Source organism: Megalops cyprinoides, chromosome 5, assembly GCF_013368585.1.
Source record: "Megalops cyprinoides isolate fMegCyp1 chromosome 5, fMegCyp1.pri, whole genome shotgun sequence".
Lineage (NCBI taxonomy): Eukaryota > Metazoa > Chordata > Actinopteri > Elopiformes > Megalopidae > Megalops > Megalops cyprinoides.
The window spans coordinates 12,547,068-12,568,702 of NC_050587.1; positions in this window are offsets into that span (position 1 = coordinate 12,547,068).

Here is a 21,635-nt window from a genome sequence, read left to right on the forward strand (position 1 = left end):
TCTGTGGGTGTATGTTTGTGGTCACCATGGTCTTGATGTGCTGGTGGCGTATTCCGACCTATTAGTGAGCCATGGAGACTGATGTGGGATGGGGTGTAGCAGCCAAAGTAGTAAAATTAAATATAACTGAAAAAGGGTGTGGGGTGTTGGGTAAGCAACACACATGGAAAAACAGGTATACATCATAAAAAATAATTATTGTAAGATTTAATGAAGTGTAATGAGTCAGAGGTACCAAATATACTCTGTGTAAAAATATTCACTGTGTTTAAGCTATTATTCTTTTGGAGTGCAATGAAATTCCAATGTAATGTCCTTAAAAATGTTCTTAACATAAAAAGGTCAGAGTAATTCAATAGTTCCACACATTGTTCGATTCAATATAAGATCTTAGAAAGATTTTTGTTTTCATTGTTTAACAGTATCCAACTACCTCCCACTGTAAATGCGATGCAACAAAATGTTTCTGGGAAAATGTGAAACACTATTTGTCCTTTGGAACACCTTTGCATCAGTCCTTTGAAAACATGTCATTAGTATGATTTACTACCAACACGTGAATGGCAAGAATGTGTACACCAGTAGTTTATAAGGAGGTGGATGTATGTTCACAATAGTACGCAACATGTAGGAATTAAAAAATTTTCTCATGTTGCTTTTTTAGAATTTTATCCAGTCACTGAGCTGCTGTCATATACTTATGGATATATGTTGGTCCAGCCAACTGTCATTGGCAAAAAATATATTTGATTGTATTAATAGAGTTATTGTCTGTTTCAATCAAATGTCCACATGAAGACTACATGGAGCATAAATTTTATGTAAGACATCTGAATGAATGGGTGAGGTTTAAAATAATGTATCATTTCATTTTCAACATTTTCAACAGTATAGCTGCTCTTCAAGAACAAGGAAAAGCAAACTATTCATATTTTAAAATGAACTGGCACACTGAAAAAAAATCAGCTCCTGTCCTTTAAAAGCTGGTTCATTATATCTCAGACACCAATTCCTGCAGGCAGGTCAGCGCTCAGGAAACTGACCTCCTTCCTCTCACTCAGCAATGACAGAAAAATCATTCACCCCTCTTTGTCATCTTCACTGCATGCTTCACCATGTAGGTAACAGCTAAAGGTCAATGATAACACACTGTTAAGCCATCCACAACCATTTATATTAAGAGCAGAAATTAGGCTCAAATAAATAAAGGTTTATCATAAAGTGTTAACCACTATCATCAAAGAAAATGTATTTCTTTTCTTATTTTGTACATCTGTATGTTCTGTACGTTTTCAGGAAAAGTTATCACAGGAACAGTTATTAGAAGAAGTTATCACTTCACGTGCTGACACTGAATGACTTGAAGTGTTAAATAAAATTGCTACAAATTGCAACTGCTGCTGGAGTATGTGTAATCTCTATATCTGACACTATCGTCAGGTGGGATCAGCAACAAATTTTTTATAAACCTCTTTTGGTTTCTGCTCTATGTATAGAAAACAAATTATAAATTATATATTAGCTATATAGAAACAAATTATAAAAAGAATTATCCTGAAATACTTATGGGTACACTTATGGTTATACTTTATGATGTTCAGCACAGTAATCTGATTTAAAATAAGTGGAATATGGCATGAAATTAAAATTTCATTGGCATGAAAAGTTTAAAGAAAGGACAAGTTACATACAATTACTGACTTTGTTCACACCACTTTATACTATCTTTTGGCTTAGTAGACACCCTTATCCACAACATTAACACCACATGCAACAGTACATTTATACAGCTGGATTTTTATTGGAATAGTTCAGGCTAATTACCTCACTCAAGGGAGAAACAGTTGTGTCTTTCTTAGGGATAAAATACAAGGTCTAGGGTTCACTGTTTAAAACATTACTCTGCAATTTGTTAATATATTTATTTGCTTAGCAGACATAGATAGCAAATGAATTGCATCTCTTATAATTTGCATGCAGCTGAATATGTATCTTGCTGACATTTACAACAGCAGTTGCCAAGAGGGATCAAAACCTACAACCTTATGGTTGATCAGACCAGCATTGCCTCCCACCACATTACAGAGCCATTTTATGAAATGGAAATAAAAACCAGACACAAACAAAACTTTCCTGGGAGCAGAGCCCTAAAATATGACCATGTTTCCACTGTTGGACAATGATGTGCAGCAGTAAGATATATATGAGTGGATAGGACCACTTTCACTTGCTGCTGACAATGAAGAGATATGTCGGAGAAGAGTTATGACGTAGACTTTGCTGTAGGAAACACGCTGTCCGAGTATAAGACTACCACTTTGGTTTGTCTGGCATAGGTTTTTATTTTAACAATGCCAAATGAAGTCTGCCGTGGTCTCACATGGACCAGAGCACTGGAGGAAAGGTCACTAGCTAACTTTCCCTCTGTGTGATAAGCAATGGGAGCTTACTCTTCATGGAGTAGCTGTTGACAGATCATGGCTAGCTGTCACGTCATTCTTTGGCAGTACCTGTCCTTATCCCTTTGCACCTATGCTATGTCATTAAAATGATCTTTTTAATTAACAAGCATTGCAACAATATAAATAATGTTTTTTTTATTTCAAAAGCACTAACTAGTTGTTTTGTTCCAGCTAGTTAGGCACTTTACAAGGTGGCTGAAAGACAAGAAATGCAAATGAATCTGTGGTTGTGGTCAGAACAAACTGGTAGGGGAAAGGGTTTTATTACTTGCTTCCAGTAACATATCACATCAAATGCAATATGATGCAATATTGTATTTTTTTATCATTATGCACCAGAATCGCAAGGCAATACAGCTTGAAATAAATTGTATACACTGTAAAGAATAGCATTTTAAAAGGAAAGTGGTGATTTTAAGTGCAATGAAAAGCACTTCATCCAGGTATACCATTTACACACCTAGATAAAGACAAGAAAATGTAGATGACTGTATCATTTAAACACAATCACACATTGACTATACAAAATGTTTCACACATAACTCCGCAAAAAGATCTGTAGTTTTAGGTTCAATGCCTTGTGTCTTTTTTTAACTGACCTTAAAGAGCCACCACGAATGTAGGTACATACTGGAGTTCCACAGTTGTAATGTTGAGTTTTAAGACACATTTTATGAGGCTCTCTCACATCAAGGCCTGGCTGGAACAACCCAACAAATGATAACCTCTTGCTTTTCTAGCTGACTTGACAAATACCACGGCTCACGCCCACGCATCGCCTGGTCCTTTCAAACCGTCCTAGCCTTGCGACTCCCAGTTTCAATTTCAGTCTCCACTCGGGGCTTCCTCAGTCCGCGGCACGGGGGCACGCTACACCCCAGAATCAATACAGATAAGCATTAGACACACAGTCTTCAATGCTGGATTCAGTCCTAGCTGCCATTCTGTCAGTCAGACACATTCACAGACACTGTCAACTGTCTATCCAGCATCAGTTTCAACCACAGATTCAAGTAAAGCTTTTATCAGCTCTATGAACTCAGCAATTTGGCTTTTGTCTCAGACGCTGTCTCAGAATTGCGACACACCTAAAGCAAACACCCACCTCCCCTCTCGCGGAGCAGATCTACACCGTTTGCGTAGCTTTGTCTGCGCAGCTCAGTAGCTCCCTGTTTGTTTGACTCTTGTGTGGTCATAGCCACTCAAACACAGTGCTATAGCTTGCACTTTCCACTTCTTCTAGACACAACAGCCTGTGCTTGCTGACTGAATCATAGGAGCGCAACACTTGTAGTCTGCATCATTTCTCGAGGTGAGAGCAAAAAAACATTTATCGGAAAAACTTGGGCAGACAGTGCACTGTCGGTCATAACGCCTCTTTGCATATGTAAAAGTAATTCTCTTTCCTGCCAGTGACAACCCACTATGTTAGCATAGCAATATCTGGAGTCCATACTTTAGATCTAGAAAGGTAGTGGTGCTAGCCTCAATGTGTGATGCCACTCTCATGTCCACAGTGTCTCATTTTTCCTTTTAAACCTTACAGACACTCCTTACGCTTGCGTCTGCTTTTGATGGAATTCCTTGGCACAATATAAATGAAATAATTTATTTTATAAAAATGTTTTTGTTGCAGGCCATTAAAAATTCATTTAATTTAATGATGGAATGGTGATGTTACAACACTGGACACTTTGACTAAATTGTGAACTGCAATTCTCATGTGGAGCTGTTCTGCTGCTGCCAAACGCCCCCTACCAACAGAAAATTAGATCAGGACTGCTGCAAAGATAATATCCCTTCTAGGCAACCATGACATGACAACAGATATTTAATGTCAATAATAACTGCACAAAGCCCTGATATGTCTGACTCCTGAACAAGCAGCAAACTGGATGGGCACTGTCCTTTGAGTGCTTGTGCACTGTTTTAAACAGTTAATGTAGTGTGGATGTGAACATGTGAGCATTCACTCAGTGGATCCAGTGTTTTTAGTAAACTCGGCTCCATTTTGCGGCCCCAACACAGGATCAAGGCAAAGGCCGAGCTTCGCATCCTGGATAGAGTGGATTTGGCTGGCCCTTTCGTTCTGTGCTAGCTGGAAAGTGCATCCCTGAGAGCAGAGCACACCCATTGCCCCCAGGGTTTCGTGATGAAGTGTCTTTGTATAATTCTGGGTGTGTCGCTACAGGAGTAGACGCAAAATACCATCATTCACAAGATTGCAAAGAGGCAGCCAGCCTCTATCAGATCTGCCCCTTCCTGGGGTGGGAGAGTTTCACATCAAGAAATCCAGAATCGTAAGAGCTTCTGAGTGATTCTGCCATGAGCGTTCTGAGCGGGAGCCTATGCCTCTCTTCCCATGAGTGCATGCAACAGAAGGTAAGCGTTTGTGTGGGTTTGGAGGGTGGGAGGGATGGGGGATGTCGTGTCAGTCATTCTCAGTGAGACAGTGCCAAGACTACACCCTCTGAGCCGTAGGGCTGGTTCACACAGGCCTTCTCCCCCCCTCCCCCAAATCACCACCACCAGCCCCCACATCCCACTGCATGAGAAGACAGAAAGAAGAATGTGATCTAACCACACACTCCCAGAGAAATTACCTCACCTCACCCCCCCTTTCCCTCAACCCCCCCACCCCTCTCCCCTCCCCTCCCCTCCCCTCCAACAGTATTGCTGCCAGGCCGGAATGTTTTTCTTAGCCTCTCCTACACAGTTTCACACAGCTCTCTCTCAACATACATCCTACCCACCCAGGTTACTGGAGGAGGTGGTGGGCAGCAGGTTTATTACACGCACAAAGTTAACCCTTTCAGCACAAATGATTAATGTAAAGTTGAGAATACAGCTTGTCATTTATTTTTTTGGAAACTGCACACAAGAGATCATTCTCCCAAAAAGGGAAGTTGTTGCTCCCCGGCTATTTGGAGTCAAGATGCCATGAACATATTTGATATCCACTTTATACTTCAACAGGTATTCCTAGTTCTTTGGAATTGTTTTTTTTTCTGTGGTTTTCTTGTTTCCTGCTATATGTTTACTTTTACTAAGAATGTACATGTTTGTACATGTACTTACAAATGCTTACTTGTGCTGTAAGATGCAATATATTAAGTACCCTGTAACTGACAACAAGTGTAACAATGAGTCACCACCAGCACGTTGGACACATCTCTTCAACATCCGTAGAATCCATAAATCCATTTTTGCTTTTAGTTTACATGATATGAAAAAAAGAATCACAAATCACAGAATTATTTACTTGCAACAATTTATTTGCTGGTAGATAGTTAGTCCAGTGAATTAAGCAGTGCGTCAGTCCACCTGATGTTACAGGCTAACTATTACAATTGTGCGGCAACTAGGATTATGCCCGATTATGTAACTTGATGTTTAAGGTTTTGCTAAAAAATGAACTCTTTTATTTCACCAGTGTGGTCAAGCAGGGGACTTGTGATTTGCCTCTCGTGGAATTTATTGGTTCTGGGTCCTGCAGTATAAAGGGCTATAAAAAAGAGGCAGGCCCTTTGCAGCTACTCAGCATCATCACAGGATTTGAATGTATTTAAAACTGAAAGAGCAATAAGTTTAAGCCTTGCTGCTTGGCAGTTTGTTCTTAACAACCTTGATGTTACTTGATTTACACTACAATGTTGTTATACTATATATGAAATAATTAGCAGTTGTTATTCAAAGTTGTGTGAACTCAGTGCTCTTTAAAATAGATATTTGCACATTTGTTTTAATTTCTGCAGGTGTCTGATTTTGGATCCATCCAATCGCATCAGAGGTCAGCCACCCCTCATTCAGCATGCCAGCTGTTACTACAGTGTCTTTGAATTTTTCTTTTTTTTTTGATGTGAGCACATGATTACAGTTGTGCATTTGGGTACTATAACTGAACCAAAGAAAAGATTAAATCTTAAGACCATGTGACATTTATGCTGGTGCTTGTAAACATTTTTATTTATTTATTATTTCATATCATGACCGGTGATCACCTCTCCTTCACCACGAAACAACCCACCCCAGCCAACCAAACAGTCATGGACAAGGTAAGTGGTTGTTATAATACTGCAACTCTATTGACAATTCATAAAATGCTATGCTACACGTTAATCGTTTTGGGCAAATGCTCTTGACCTGTCTCCCCCTACCATGGCAGTCCAACACCTCACAGGCCACTCCTGGATCACTCCTGGCCTAAGAGTGCCCTCCCTCTGGAAACGTGTAACTCATTCCCCTGCATTCATATAGTATATATCATTCTGTTGCATCCCTTTCTGACTAGGGTATTACACACTCCAATCTTAGCTTTTCACTGAACCCAACATGATAGAGTCCAGTGCTTATCTGAGGCCTCACTCCTAGCCTATACTGAGATCCCACCCCTGCAACTCTACCCAGGGAGAGAAGACAAACCACTCTTCATGTTGTTTCTTATCATGCTGCTATTGTTTCTATGCCTGCACAGTGACCTGCTGGTAAGTGAAATGTGAATCATAGTGACGCTTGACCAAAAGTCCACCAGAGAGCCAAAGTCCACAAGGAGGACTGCGGGGATCCTAGGAGAGACAGCATCAGATCAAATTCCATCTTATCCCCCTTACAGCAGAAGGATCTGATTGCATGCATGCAAGTCACAGAAACATGCAACTACGGAGGACTCACCCCACCCCAACCCATGTAGCCCTAGTGCTAGACTACTATGCTCCACAACATCATCACAGGGGTTTCAGCCTTCTTGTCCTTGACAGGGGCCACGCATCGCTACCTGGAAAACAAGTCGGTAAACACAAAGCATGTATGGGTAGATGTCATCAGGACACCTCAACAAAAGATGACTTCTAGTGGGTAAATGTTAGAAAGTGGGACAAGGGTGGTTACCTTACCCACTGGTCCAGTTCCTTATGTGCTTACTCATCTGTGGGTAGAAGAATTTTGGCACTGCATTGATCCCCCAGAGACAGATGATACAGTTCCCAAAATTCCTTGGCTCAGGGCAAGAGTAGACACTCACCATATCCGTTGGTGTTTAGGTTTTGTCAATGTTGTTGTCCGGGGGGGGGTAGATTTTCTCAAAATTACACATATAAATATATATAAACACTACATACATACAAAGACACCTGTTGCTATTTACATGAAACAAATTTTATTTGTGTTTTAATGGTAAGGTACACCATCTGAACTGGATTGTACTGACTAACCTCTCATGTGTGGAGCTTTCATATTAATATGTATTGCTTAATGAATAATAAATCGTAAGAACATTATCTAGAGCATCAAAATACGGTATGAAGCATGATAATTAAGCTAAGGTCATTTGTAACCTTAGCTAGCTATAAAAATAAAAGAAAAATGCTTGCGAGTAACACCATTACAAGCTAACATCATTATACACTTATATTCATTTCCAAATTTGGCTTTGAAATGTTTCATAGGCCTACTATTATTGATACCGTTGCCTACATAAGCTGTTTTTTAATCAATGGCATTGTGTGAAACGTTAGCTAGCCTACTAATATGAAAGAAATAGCGTAGCCTTCATCATGGCCAGAGTACGCATATTTAACATGTTTCATACATTTGTCTTTACTCCAGACGTTGTATCAGATTACTGTTTTGAACGTTTCTTACAGATAATGGCATAACCAGCATTGCTTTGTCTTACCGAATGGTATGCTGCCAGTGCACACACAAGCCACCTGTTGCTGCCAACGTGCGTAAATTCCAATTGCTGCTGTCAGTGGAAGTGCTAATGATTCAAGGGGCTGCATCATTTAGGGTCCGCACAGCGGACACTAAATAACAATTCTAAACTGAATTAAGCATGCACTCATCTCAGAGGAGAAGTTCTCAACCACTGATTTTTTTATCCAGCTGTATTTAACTTCAAATTTTATTTTTAGCTCTAAAAAAATTACCAAGGTCTGGACCTCGGTGACCTCATAGTTGGTTACAGGCATGCAAGCGAACCTGAAATTTCTAGTGCTGTTGAAGTATAAGACCAGGAGGGGTCACAGCACCATATGTGGCACTTTCCATATACCTGGCTACAGGTAACTTCTCTGCTATCAGCCAGCTTGTCGTGCATCTTCCCTCACATTTTCACTCACCTTAGGATGCCAGCACTGGCACAACACATTAACACAACACCCTTGACACATTAAAAAAGGTGAATGCTCAATGTTCCCTTACCGTAGTACTCATATTCTGATAATGACGATAATTAGCATTTGAGAGTAATTTATGTTTTTAATAATTACAATATTTTAATGTGATTTATGTTATATAATAAGCCTCATGAACACATTGAATGAATGAAGGTTTCTCTGACCTTGTGAGAATGTACATCACCCCTGCTCAGTGTTCAGATGGCTTGTGTGTCTGCAGCTCAGGTCCCCATCTGCAGACCCCACAGCAACATACCTTTAAAATAACTGTTTCAGTCGACACCTTCACCTTTGCAAATGGCACTAATTAGGAGCTCAGTGTGTCAGCAGCTGGTGCCGCTTACCAGGAGTGGGGAAAGGGGCGGGGTCTGCTGGAGCTAGGGCGAGTGAGCGAAAAAGATGCACCTGATGCTCGTTTTGGAGATTGAGCAGGACGGATAAAAGGTGAGAGCCAGGGAGCGAGCAGTTGGGGTGGCAGCTGACTCCCTGTCAGAGTGCTGGTCAGGTGAGCAGTTCCCCCTTTCTGGCTGAGCTGTCGTGGTGTCCATGTCTTGTGTTTAATGTTTACAGTCTCATTGGAGTGGAGGCAGGGTCTCACTGTCGGGAATCAGACTGAAGAAACTCAGATTAAGATGGAGTAGTGATGGGAATAACAGCTCTTTGAATGGAGCCGGATCTTATGGCTCCATTCCTTTCCAAGAGCCATTCAAAAGAACGACTCATCGTTCTTTTAGGGGGCAGGGATTACTAGGTTTATGGTTTATCTGTGAAATAATCATATCGTACTTGCATTGCCAGACCTGATGTCATTGTGTATTTGTGCTTAACATAACCGCCATTAAACAATCAGAAGGCGAAAAAAACTCACTATCTCTCAGTGGGGAAATCAAACCAGCAACCCTTTGCTTACAATTCCTGCTCCATAACCACTATGCTACACTAACTGAACTTAGAGCATGCAGTGAAATTTGGGTGCAATGATAAAATGAACGGCTCTCAAGTACGACTTGGATCCCTTTGTTCGTATCAAAGAGCCGTTCAAAAGACTTGGATCGGTCGCGAATGTAACATCACTAAGATGGAGGTCAGGGTGTAATTGTCAGGAGAGACCTGACTGACACTGACCCTTGCATTAAAATAAACAATCATTAAAATAAAAAAAATAAAATCCAGTGTCTCCCTGCTGTCTGCATATGAAATAAGATTTCACTTCAATCAAAAGTTGTTAGCTAAGTTAGTTAAGAAATTAACTAGGTAACTAAATCAACTAACCAGGTAAACTGCTAGCTTGCTATCTGACAATCACTTGCTAGCTAGCCAGCTAGCTTGGCTAACTAGTTATCATATTAAATTCCAACAAGCAAGGTGGCAAGCTTTGCTAAATGCCTATGATTTCATCAGCTAGCAAATTAATATGGTATTAAAGAGTAATGCTGAAGGCAGCCTCAATGCATGAAAATGGTTCAAGATGATGGGGCTGATGCAGATGGCAATGGCAACTGAAGCGGGAACTTTTTTTCTGCCAAGGGCATGGGTGTTGATCATTCAGAATGATGTAGCTTAGTGTAAATGGTTTAATGCAACGTCTAAATGGGATCAGTGGAGCCAGGCCACCAGGAGTGCGGTGTGTGGTGCGGCCCCCATATGTAAAGGGAAGCAACTATTTGAATGGTGATGGTGAGTCTGAAGTTGGGAGAGAATTGTAGGGGAACTGAGAATTAGTCATCTGTTAACTGGGGACTGATGACCTAGGGAGGCAGGGATCCACTGACTCAGCAACAGCTCCTCTGGGAGAGGAGCGATGAGAGGAACAAGAGGATGGCAGCTCTTTTTTCGATGGTGTATCCAATCTGAAGGTGTGGTGCGGGCCAGACCACAGTTCTCATTGTGTGTGCATGTGTCTGTGCACAGAGCATTTAACATGGAGAGCTCTCAGCTTGCACTACCCCTGGAAAGTGGAGGGAAGGGGCAGTTTCTGTTTGTTGCCAGGGTTTATGGTCTCTGAAGGCGCAAAGGGAGGGAATTTAGTGGTGGGCTTGTTGTGACTATAATTAGCCTGTGGTCCGGGAGCACTTAGTGTAGTTCATGTGTGCTGTGTAATTGCTGATCACCTTACCTGTAAGGGGACATCTTAGATCAGCAAGGGATCCAGAGTGGTCATAAGCAGAGAGGCAGAGCAGTGACCTGTAAGAGTCAGAGGTGGTTGTGGGGTGGCCCCCAGTTTTATACAGTGCATCCTCTCAGGGTCAGAGATGTGACATGCATTAGGGTTAAGCTCTAGAATAAGTCACTGGATGACTTTTCTAAGACATTTAAGGGTGGTGCATGAACAAAACACAAATATACTTTAACTTCTGGATATGAGTATTACATGTGAAAGAGAGCTGAGAGACTTGTGCTTATGTGGGTAATGTATACTTGGAAACATTTTATGACATGACTAACTCCCATGTCAGGTACAGCTGAATTTTGGCTTCTCTACAACATACCGAGAACACTATGACAGTGTGATACATATATAGTGATATGTTTAGATGTTTGGTACATTGAAACAAATGGTGCAAATGAATGCATATTTATGTTTTTTAATGCATTCAACCAGTCTTTTATCCATCATATTCACACTGTAAAACAGTTCTTTGTTCTTACATTTCACTTTTATAAGTTGTGTAGGGGCTTTTTACAGAGGAAGCGATGTCAAAGTTATTTGACATTAAGAAGACTTAAAAGGTTACCATAGCCGTTATCTGATTTTTTGGGTGACATTTAACTCCTTACTGTGGTTTTGTACCAGACCTGTCAGGGTGACTACACATAATGTTTAAAAAACATTGAGTGATTTCCACTTACTCAGATATCTCAGCTTATGACAAAGAGTGCAGGGGTAACGTCATTGAAAAAGGACAGGGAACAACAGGAATCCTGGAAAGTTGCATGAATGTATTTTCAGTGAAGGCGCTTCTTTCAAAGCAGCACCATCATACAGGACAATATGACTGTAAAAGTAGTCCACACTGGATGACACTCCTATCCATGATTCAAACATTTATTTGCTCCATAAAAGACTCACCTGAACAAAGTTCATAAACAAAATTTATATATTTGTCTCATAGGTTTTTATACATAAAATGATTAGGATTACTTCATAATGGACCAAATATGCAAGCAAGTAGCATACTTACAGATATACAATATTTGTGATGAGAGACAGCCTGCTTTTTTGCTTCATAGCACTCATCCAAATAAAGTTTATAAGCAAAATTTAAACATTTGTTCCAAATATTTTTATACCACAAAATGTTAATGAGGGACACTTCATGTAACGGAGCAAATATGCAATCATTTGTGATGACAGAAAGAGACTAAGAAATGAGACTGGGGGAAAAGAGCCAGTGAAAACAAAGAACAATCTAAGAGGTCAACAAAGAGCTTTTCTGCATTTTGAGCCAGAAGCCTTTCCAGGAGCATAGCCTCCTTCTAACATTGCATTAATGGGAAAAAGAGGTCAATTCAGAAAAATCCAGGTTCTGACAGGATTTCCAGGAAGGCATTGTGTTGTAAAATCGGGGAACGCCAGTACTGCATTCAAACTGAATGTGACACTTGCATCTAACACTGATATTAACAGAGAACAAAACCTAGTTTCTCCTCCATAGTCAAAGTATTTAGTTGACTGATAATCTCCTACTTAATGATGATTGTCAGTGTTTAATAGACAGGATTGTAAGGTGGTCATGATGAGAATCTGATTTAAATTTAGGTATTAAGCTTCTTGATGACTTCTTGGATGACACATCTGAGCTTTAATTTTCCTCCCATGGGGGCCACGAAACAGCCACTCAAGGGTTAATTTCTTAAATTGAGCTTGCTTGTTGGCACTGAAATTATATCTCACATTTTAATGTATAGCGAGCTAGCTATTCACAGGCTAGAGACATAACTAAAAAGTTAATTATTTTTAACTATTTAGCCCTGTGGTTAGGTTGTAATATCAGGTAAAAAAGAAAAAACTAAACAGTTAAATTGCAGTACAGTATTCAACATTGTACACAGTACATAAGGAAATAACAATGGACTGTGAGTTAAAATGTGCTGAATTGCTTTTTGTTTGCTGTAACAGTTAACACAGGTCTGTAGTGGTCACCTTATGTTTGCACAATGTCAATGTCAATGTTACGAGGACCATTGGGTAAGTCGTATCTTGCCCATATATATAGCATTTTTTTTCTCTTTCCTGAAATTCACAATTATGGATTGTTTTTCAAACATTAATTGCTTTGCAGCACTAGTGTCCACCACTACTCAGACAAATACACCATCAATGCAAATACACCATCATGCAAATGATAGTCATCTATCTTATGCCCGAAGTTACCCCTTCTTGCTTCTGTCAGTGCCTGGGTGACAGGATTCTGACCATTTGCTTGTGGTGGAGACTGGCACTAACATGGAACACATGGAAAACTGGTTATATAGCCTTAATACTTTTATGAAGAATCGCTAAGAACATTTTTGTGTTAAAACAGTATCTCAGCATAGGAGCCTTGAACGTACAATTGTACAATTACAATTGTATATGGCACCATCACTGTATTGTTTGGTTTCAATCTTCTTTTATGGTCTCTGTTGTTTGGATTCAATCATGTTTACAAAGAACCTGAAAAACACTAATGTCATTATGTGCTGAAATATACATAATGTGTATACCATAATGTAGCTGCAGACACCAACATTGTGTCTTACAACAAAAGCGCAGCACACACTTCAAAACTCAAGGCTATACGTTTAATTTGATGTTGATCAGTGATTAAAACTAAATATGTATCTTAGAGGACCCTAAAATGTCAGTCAGATCAATATTTCAGGAGAGACCCTGACTGGTAACTATGATTACATGTTTACTACTTTTCAGTCAGAAATGATGATATGTGGGAAAATGTATATGCAGTACATAATTATCACTTGCCCATCAATAACCCCATAATGGTTATGCAAATTTTGTGATGGGTCACTAAATGATAGTAAGGTTTAGTAAGATGTGTTAAAATATCCATCCCTTTCCAGAGTGATTTGAAAACATACATTGCTATTTCAAATGGCAAGGATTGTCTAACCACCCGCTGACAGAAATTACGGCCTACATGCCTTTTTATCTCAATACAAAATCAAAGACTAGTCAGAAACCATAAATCTCTGCCACATGAGGACAAATTGGGCACGTGATCACTAGTGGATACATTCATTGAAATGAAAACACATTTTTCTGGGTAGGAAAACCTCTTATTATATTACAGAAAACAACAGCAGCTGTAACTTTGGAGGTGTAGTTTGCCTTTTGTTACAAGTTGTGTGATTAGTATGACACTAATAATGTGTGATTAGTAATGTGTGATTAGTATGACACTTAATTTGGTAATTTGATGCAAAAGTTTCTGTTGTTTCAGTGTCCAGTGCCAGAAAAGTGTATGGTTCATCAATTGGATGTGTTCTGATGACAGCGAATTAAATGATTCCAATTGTTCAAGAGTGAGGCTTTATTGAGGAGGTACAAACAGATGTTCCAATAATCAAATGCACAATGTCAGCATTTAGTAATGGAACAGATGCTGAAAAATAACGCGTGCAACAACACGTCCTCTTTGTTTCTGTAAGTCATGGTTGTGACTATTTGATTGGGGGTGGGGCCTGGCACTAACATGGAACAGAATATTTACATGTTTCTAAGGACCCACAAGCCAATAAGTGCTTTCAATGCAAACAGAAAATGTAACAGACACACCAGAATACTTGACCAGGGCTTATTATGAGAAAAAAGCAGTGTGGCATAGTGGTAAGGTGCAGGGCTTGTAAATAAAAGGTTCCTTGTTTGATTCCCTCTTAGATCACTACTGTTATACCCTTGTGTAAGGTGCTTAACTCACAATTGCCTCAATAAATATTGAGCTGTATAAAGAGATAAAATTGTAACCTACTGTATGTACGTTGCTCTGGACAAGAGTGTCTGCTAAATAGCAATAATCTAATATGAATTTATATTATATAACATTATGTTTACTGTTATATATAGCTAAATAACTGCAATATAACTGTTGTGTGTTTATGGTTTAGCTTTAATTTTAATTATGTCATTTATTTTCAACTATGAATAAAGCATATATTTGTAAACACAGGATTTCAGATTAAACAGATAAATCATAGAAAGATTAGTAATCAAATGTGTATTGTATCAAAACCAGGCTGAATGCAGGAACAGGTTGCACTTCCATTGAGTTTTTTTTTTTTTTTTTTGATATTGCTTTTCAGTGAGACAAATCTTGGACCGATATCACAATGAAAATTGGCTAACAACATTTTGTAGATCATGGTCCAGACCATTCAGATTAATGCTCTGAACCACAAGCCAAGTGGCACGCAGCACTAGCGTGGACCTGCAAATGAGTACTGTAGATGGCAATAGGACACATAAAAGCATATAGATGGTTGATTAGAAAGCCACCGATCACTGTAGGACGCCGTCTGTCATTGTTTTCATTTATTTATTTAGTTAGTTATTTTTGTAAGGCACTTGCCTCACCAAAAAAGTGTGAGTGAGGGCAGTCAAATGTGGCATAGGGCCCCAGAACTGCTAGAGCCAGCCCTGACAGGACATAATGAGAAGGACACAACACAGCTGACACATGACACCATTGGAAAATATCTGACACTACATATAACCACCTATCTTAGCTAGCTATCTAGATAGCCATGGCCAATTGTAAAGGAATAAAGATATTCCATACAGCACTGTTGTAAAACAATGATAGCATTGTGTTATGTCAGGGCCATTGAATTAGAGGATAGGCTTGATAAATAAAATAAATAAAACCAACACAAATATCAATTAAATATTAATATATTGTTAATTGCTTTATGATTTTTTTTAATCATAACTGAACTAATTTTTCATAGACAACTGTACCTTTTCAAGGATAGTGTTGCATTTCAGTTTATTTTTGAGTAGTTTTCTAGATTTGCAAATATACAGTTAATTTAAATAACTGATTTCATAAAATCACACTATAACGAATCCAGACATGATGGAGCATACCTGTATTATAGGTCTGCATTGCGTCATATTTTTGTGTGAATAATGATGCTTCATGGCGCTGGCACGAACACTCATTTAAACCTAATGTGGCAGGTGTCCTGATTGGTTAGTGCAAAGTCACAATGTCGTCACACCTTGTACTCATTAAGGACTTATTACCTGCCCACCTGCGGCTTGCACCGCAAGCACCATTAAAATACCAAAACCGATTCAGACACAACTTTTTGGATCAGTGCCAGCCAACTGCATCTGTGTTTGACAACTGAATTTCTTATGTCTATATGGGGCCTTAGCAATCTATGGAAAAATATATTGAAAATAAGTATTTAATCCTTGCACAGAATGTCAGTTATTCATACAATTAAAACTCCTCTAATACAGCTACTGTGCCTGCAATAATCTGGCACTCTGTACTTTACAAAAGGGAGAAAAAAAGAAAAAGGTTCAAATGACTCATTTACCAATTCATTATACCATGTAAGTAGTGCAGTAGATTCAGTTTGTCCAAATGAACTAACTGATTGCTTCACTTTGACTTACTTGGATACTGTTCAGACCGAAGGCAGGAGCAACACTGAGGCTAATTTAAGATGTGGGTATTTAGCGTCTGAAGATCACTGCACAGAGAAGTGCAGAGAGCTGTCTGAGAGATCCTGGGTTTTCAGGCTGCACTCAGGCAATTAGCTTGTTAGGACAACGCTATGTCCACCAGAACAAAAAAAAAAATATTGTTTATTATTCATAGAATAAATATAGTATAAAATATCTTTTCAACATCAGTTTTGCATTGCAATGACGCATACCAATTCACATATCAATTCAAGGTCAGCAAGGTACAGTATGATCACTATGCATGCCTCCATGTGAGCTCTGTTATGTTATGAGATATATTATGCAATTTCTGATTCATTGTTCTGGGTCATGGAACAAAGGGCTCCAGTTTGGTACATATTACATGAACCCATCCCCGTACTGAGTAACTAGGGTAAAATCACTCCGGTGTTTTTTTTTCTATAGCATATAACGGCACTTACAGTTGGGAAAATATTTCATTCTGCCCACTGCCACCGAAATATCCCAATGAAATATTTTCATTCTGCCCACTCCACACTCAGGAGAGGTAGAGGTGAAAAGTAGAACACTAATCACAGTAGAATACTGTGTAAAATATATGTACATTTTTATATAAATATATAAATACTATCACTTAATAGGACCAACAGCTCATACACACAGCAATTTGGAAGCGGCCACTCCACATACTCCAGAGGCAGTGACAGCCGGGTCCGGTTGCCAGCGTGTATCGAGAACTCCAGCACTGGCTTAATTACAGGAGCACGGCAAACAAATTTAGCCGAGATGTTAACCAAAACGGAGGAGGCAGAAGGGAGGGTTCACTTGGAAAGTCACGGCTGGATGGGAGCTTCACAAGAGCGGACCACAGAGAAGAGGGGGGGGGGAGGCTATTTCAGGAATCCGCCGCCCTCATTATTTATCATAGCTCCAGTCTCCACACAGCGTGGCAGCCTGCAATTCTCTGGGTGCAGATGGGCAGGCTCCCTGGCCCTCCCTCTCGGTCGGGACCCACGGCCAGATCCAAACACCTTACAGGGATCTCACTCCACCAGCCCCCACCGGCCTCATTCTGGGGAACTCCACAAACTCTCAACCCACTCTTTATGCTTAGGCGTATATTATGCTTTATTCATTGTATATATGTATGTATGCATTTATTTATTTCAGTGTATTTTATAAGAATAATTAATTAATATGTTACATTAAATTAATTATTAAATACACGTTCTATTTTAAAAGATTTTTAAAATGTAGTGATATTGTATTGCATGGCAAAACTTGAAATATCTTGTCACGCCAGTAAAGCCTGTTGAACTGAATTGCCTCCATCATCCAGGAGCTGTTCGACAGCCTGGCCTCTCACTTCATTCCACCTTCCCTGAGGTGTATGACATCGCAAAATCATCTGACTCCATCATCGTCCTCAGAGAACGTACAGAGCCAGGGGCACTGGGAGGACCCTCTGTCAGCTAAAGAGGAGCTGTAGCGATTAAGTTACAGCTGCAAACCCACCTGCTCACAGCCTGTCAGACAGAAGAGCATTCCTGCCTACAGATTATTAAATACACCGAGGAGATCCCATTTTCAAATCATTAGGCCAGAGAGATGAATTTGGCTTGCAAATCATTGCAGCTACATTTTGGACTCACACTATTAAAATATGAAAGTCAAATCAAAATGCAACATTTCCCAATCAGATACTTTGAAGGCGAAATATAAAAATGTTCTCCTGTCTGAGATTTTTAAATCTTTGAAGTTTTAAAACAGCTTTTGAGTTACATAAATCATCCTCATGATGATTTTTATAGTATTATTCAATCAGAAAGTTTCATGAGCTCATGTCAAAATTAAAGCAAACTGTTTTTCCATTAATTAAAGATTGTGCTCTTAAATCTGTACAATATAGTGATATCAAAAGAATGAAAACGTATGGTGTTTATTCTAGTGATTGGTGACTGCAGGCCAAGCAAGATTCTTCAGGAGAATTATATGTTCAAAGCTGCTGTCCAAAACGTATGCTTGCTTGACCTATTTTACTGCATGTTCGCTTGCTCTGTTCATCAGAAATGTGCTATGTGTTGATGTTGACATTGTATCATCATGTATGTCAATCACTAATTTCTACATTGCTGCTGCTTGCATAATGTGCTGTTACACATGTGCTGTTGCCAATGCATGCTCCCCTTCCAGGTAAATATTTACAAAATGTATGGCAGAAAAAAAGGTTTCCCTGGATGATCACAGCTAGAAAAAAAGGGTGTTGAAATATTTGCAATTCATGTATTTCAAAAGAATCCAATAATAATCAAATTCTTTCACCACCTTCACAATCCTTATTCCAAGGTAGAAAGGTAGTGTGCCCAACTTTTCTCCTTAAATGAGAGCAGTGCTCTGTATAACAGAAAAAGATAAACAGAAGCAGTGAAATCTGAAGTGTTAAAATCAACATTTTTAAAACATGTATTTATAATTCTGTGTTTTGGATGGACAGTCAGTGGTTACTGAGAATTTCACAGTAAAGCTGTTCTGCCCTTAGTGGCATTCGGGTATTATATAGACAAGACCCTTGCCTTACTGCAAAATTTCCTGGCCTCGATGTGAACTTTTGCTGTTTCCTGTGACTCTGACCTGGATACATCCTCTTTTCAGCACAGGGGTTTGTTTTATGGACAGTACTAAAAACTGTAATAGGCACTGAATTTGCAAAATAAAAAGAGGAGAAGGAGAAAACCCACACAGACGTACATGCGTGTGCGCACACACACACACACACACACACACACACAAACGAAATAGCTTTTTTAATGTCACAGGAAATACCACACAATTGGGTGCCTCACCTCAGAAGAGCAAGGTCTCTTCAAGTCTCTTATTGCAGTGAGTTTCTTAACCCATGACTTCTTCTAGATCAATACAAGATAAGGTTAATCCTAATTTTATTTTTTTTAATGAAAATGACATATTATATGTTTCACTAATTAAAATGTAAACAGTTCACCAAATTAAAATGTGTTTCAGACCTCAACTGCGAGAAATGGTCTCTGTACAACAAACGGCAGGCCACAGCATGGTGTTTCCTTTTTGAGGTGCTTGAGTAGAGGGAGGAACTATCAGATAATGTGTCCCATGTGGTCTAAGCGTGAGAACAGGCAGTCGCAGCTTTCTACACTAAGAGGAAGTAAAAATGCAGAGGCAAGCATCTCCAATGTGATGATATCTTCTACAGACACAAGGGGAAACTGTTGTGGTCCATAACTGCATGACTGGGTTGTGTCTTTTGGGCACCTAGAAAATAATGGAGTTGCTCATTTTCACAGGTGACAGTGTTTAGGCTTTAATCTGCGTTGATCATCCTGAAAACCCGGGGGCTGCATATTTCCCATCTGGGTCACCGTCTGTCCCAGGAGTACTGCTCAGAAGCAGTCGTTTTTAGCTGGGTCCGGGTCTGCGTGGAGTCACATACATGTGTGTCAGTAGTGGACGGATGTGGCACAATTTAGACAGCTGCTCTTCTCTGTCTCTGCTTCCACTCAAAAGTCATAAACAGAGGACTCTATGCCTGTGTCTTTCAAGTTCATAAGCAAGGGCTGCCCTTAACCTCTGAAGAATGCCTGTTGTGATGGAGGTTCCCCTCGGCCCAGATGCAGGGTTTCCAATCCTGAACAGGAAGCTCGGTCAAAAGTCTAAATTTGATTTCTGAACCACGTCCTGTGAGCCTGGCACACAACCCTCCTCCTCCACTCCACGATGAGAGTCCATATAAAATAAATAAAGGACCAGAGCCACCCTGTATTATTTATCTCCTAGTTATGTTTTTTCTGTTTTTCTGCTTGGTTTCTAAATAATAAACTATTCACCATTTACAAACCACAAAACAGATTTGCTCGCAATTTTTTTCTTCATGTTTATTGGTGTTTTTAAGTGACCATAGAGCTATCCACAGGAAAAAGCCAGCGGCTGGTACGGCCGCTCTTATGGATTGGAGGATGAGGCTTGCATTGTAGGCCTGTGGGATATGGCTCAGATTAATCAATTGTGCATGTAATTGGTAAACACATATGATATGAAATTTTACTGTTTGACTGGAGATTTTTCTTAGGAGGCTATACAGATATGGATACATTATAGACAACTATTAACAACTGTACCCAAGTAAAAGCAGTGTTTATTTTACTGGAAATTGCTACATAGTGGCCCTTAGTTACATGGACTGTAAAAAAATAAATAATGCACCTACAGAACTGTCTTATTTGCTCATTCACTGTCTCTCTAAGTTGTAAGTGTGTAAGGTCAGAGATTGTATTGAGCTTATTGATCCTGACCGCACAGCTAAAATCAATAACTGGACAGGTTTGAGCAGAATCTATGCTGCATGAGCCCTGTGTGTCTATCAGGGAGTTTACATTAAGAGAGCAATATCACTCTCCTGTCTGCTTTGGCCTATGGATGTGTGCTTTACAATAGGAAAAAAGAGTACAAATCAATGTATTAAATGAAAATAACAGACTCTTCCATTATTTGCGGTGAAAACTACAGGCAAGGTTCACCGTATAGGCTTACAGACAGCAAGAAAATGTTGCCGTCTTTTTTTTATGGACTGTCCGTGAGTTTACGGATGGCTGGCAACGGTACCCAGAGCTCACCCACGAGCTGCACCACTTCCACCCACACTGTCCCTCGCACAGCTGCTCTCACTGAGGCAACCTCACACTTCACTTTCTTGCTCCCCCGTCTCTCTCTCTCTCTCTCTCTCTCTCTCTCTCTCTCTCTCCCCCTCTACCTCCTGCCTTTCTCCTGCCATCTCTTTCCATTGCTTTCACTCTCTCTTTTCTGCACACGCAAACACGTACTGTACATACATGCAGCTGCTTGTGTTCCTTTCTCCCTGGAGAGTTCTCTTTTCTCATAAATATGATCGTCATCAAATAAACAGAAGAACCTTCTTTCTGTCAAGATTTCCAAAGCTATCCTTTTAGCTTTAACAAGTTCACTAAATAGATTATATTTAATATAGCTGTAAACATCTGTCTCCAATGTATTTATCCCTTTCAATAAAGGTTAATGTCATAACTGAATTCTACAAATTTCTACAATTTGTCTCCAAATAGCCACCCAAGCTTCAGTTCAGCATTACATTACATTACATGCTTTTAGCAGATGCTCTTATCCAGGGTGACTTCCAGCACAATAGAACAAAAGTGTATCCATTCAAGTTAAATGAGCAACAGTGTCAGACCAGGCTATGTGAGTGTGAGCATAACACCATTCAAGCCCTACCACAAGTTAACTTGAGCAATCTGACTAGTATTATATGCAGTTACCGTATATAGATAC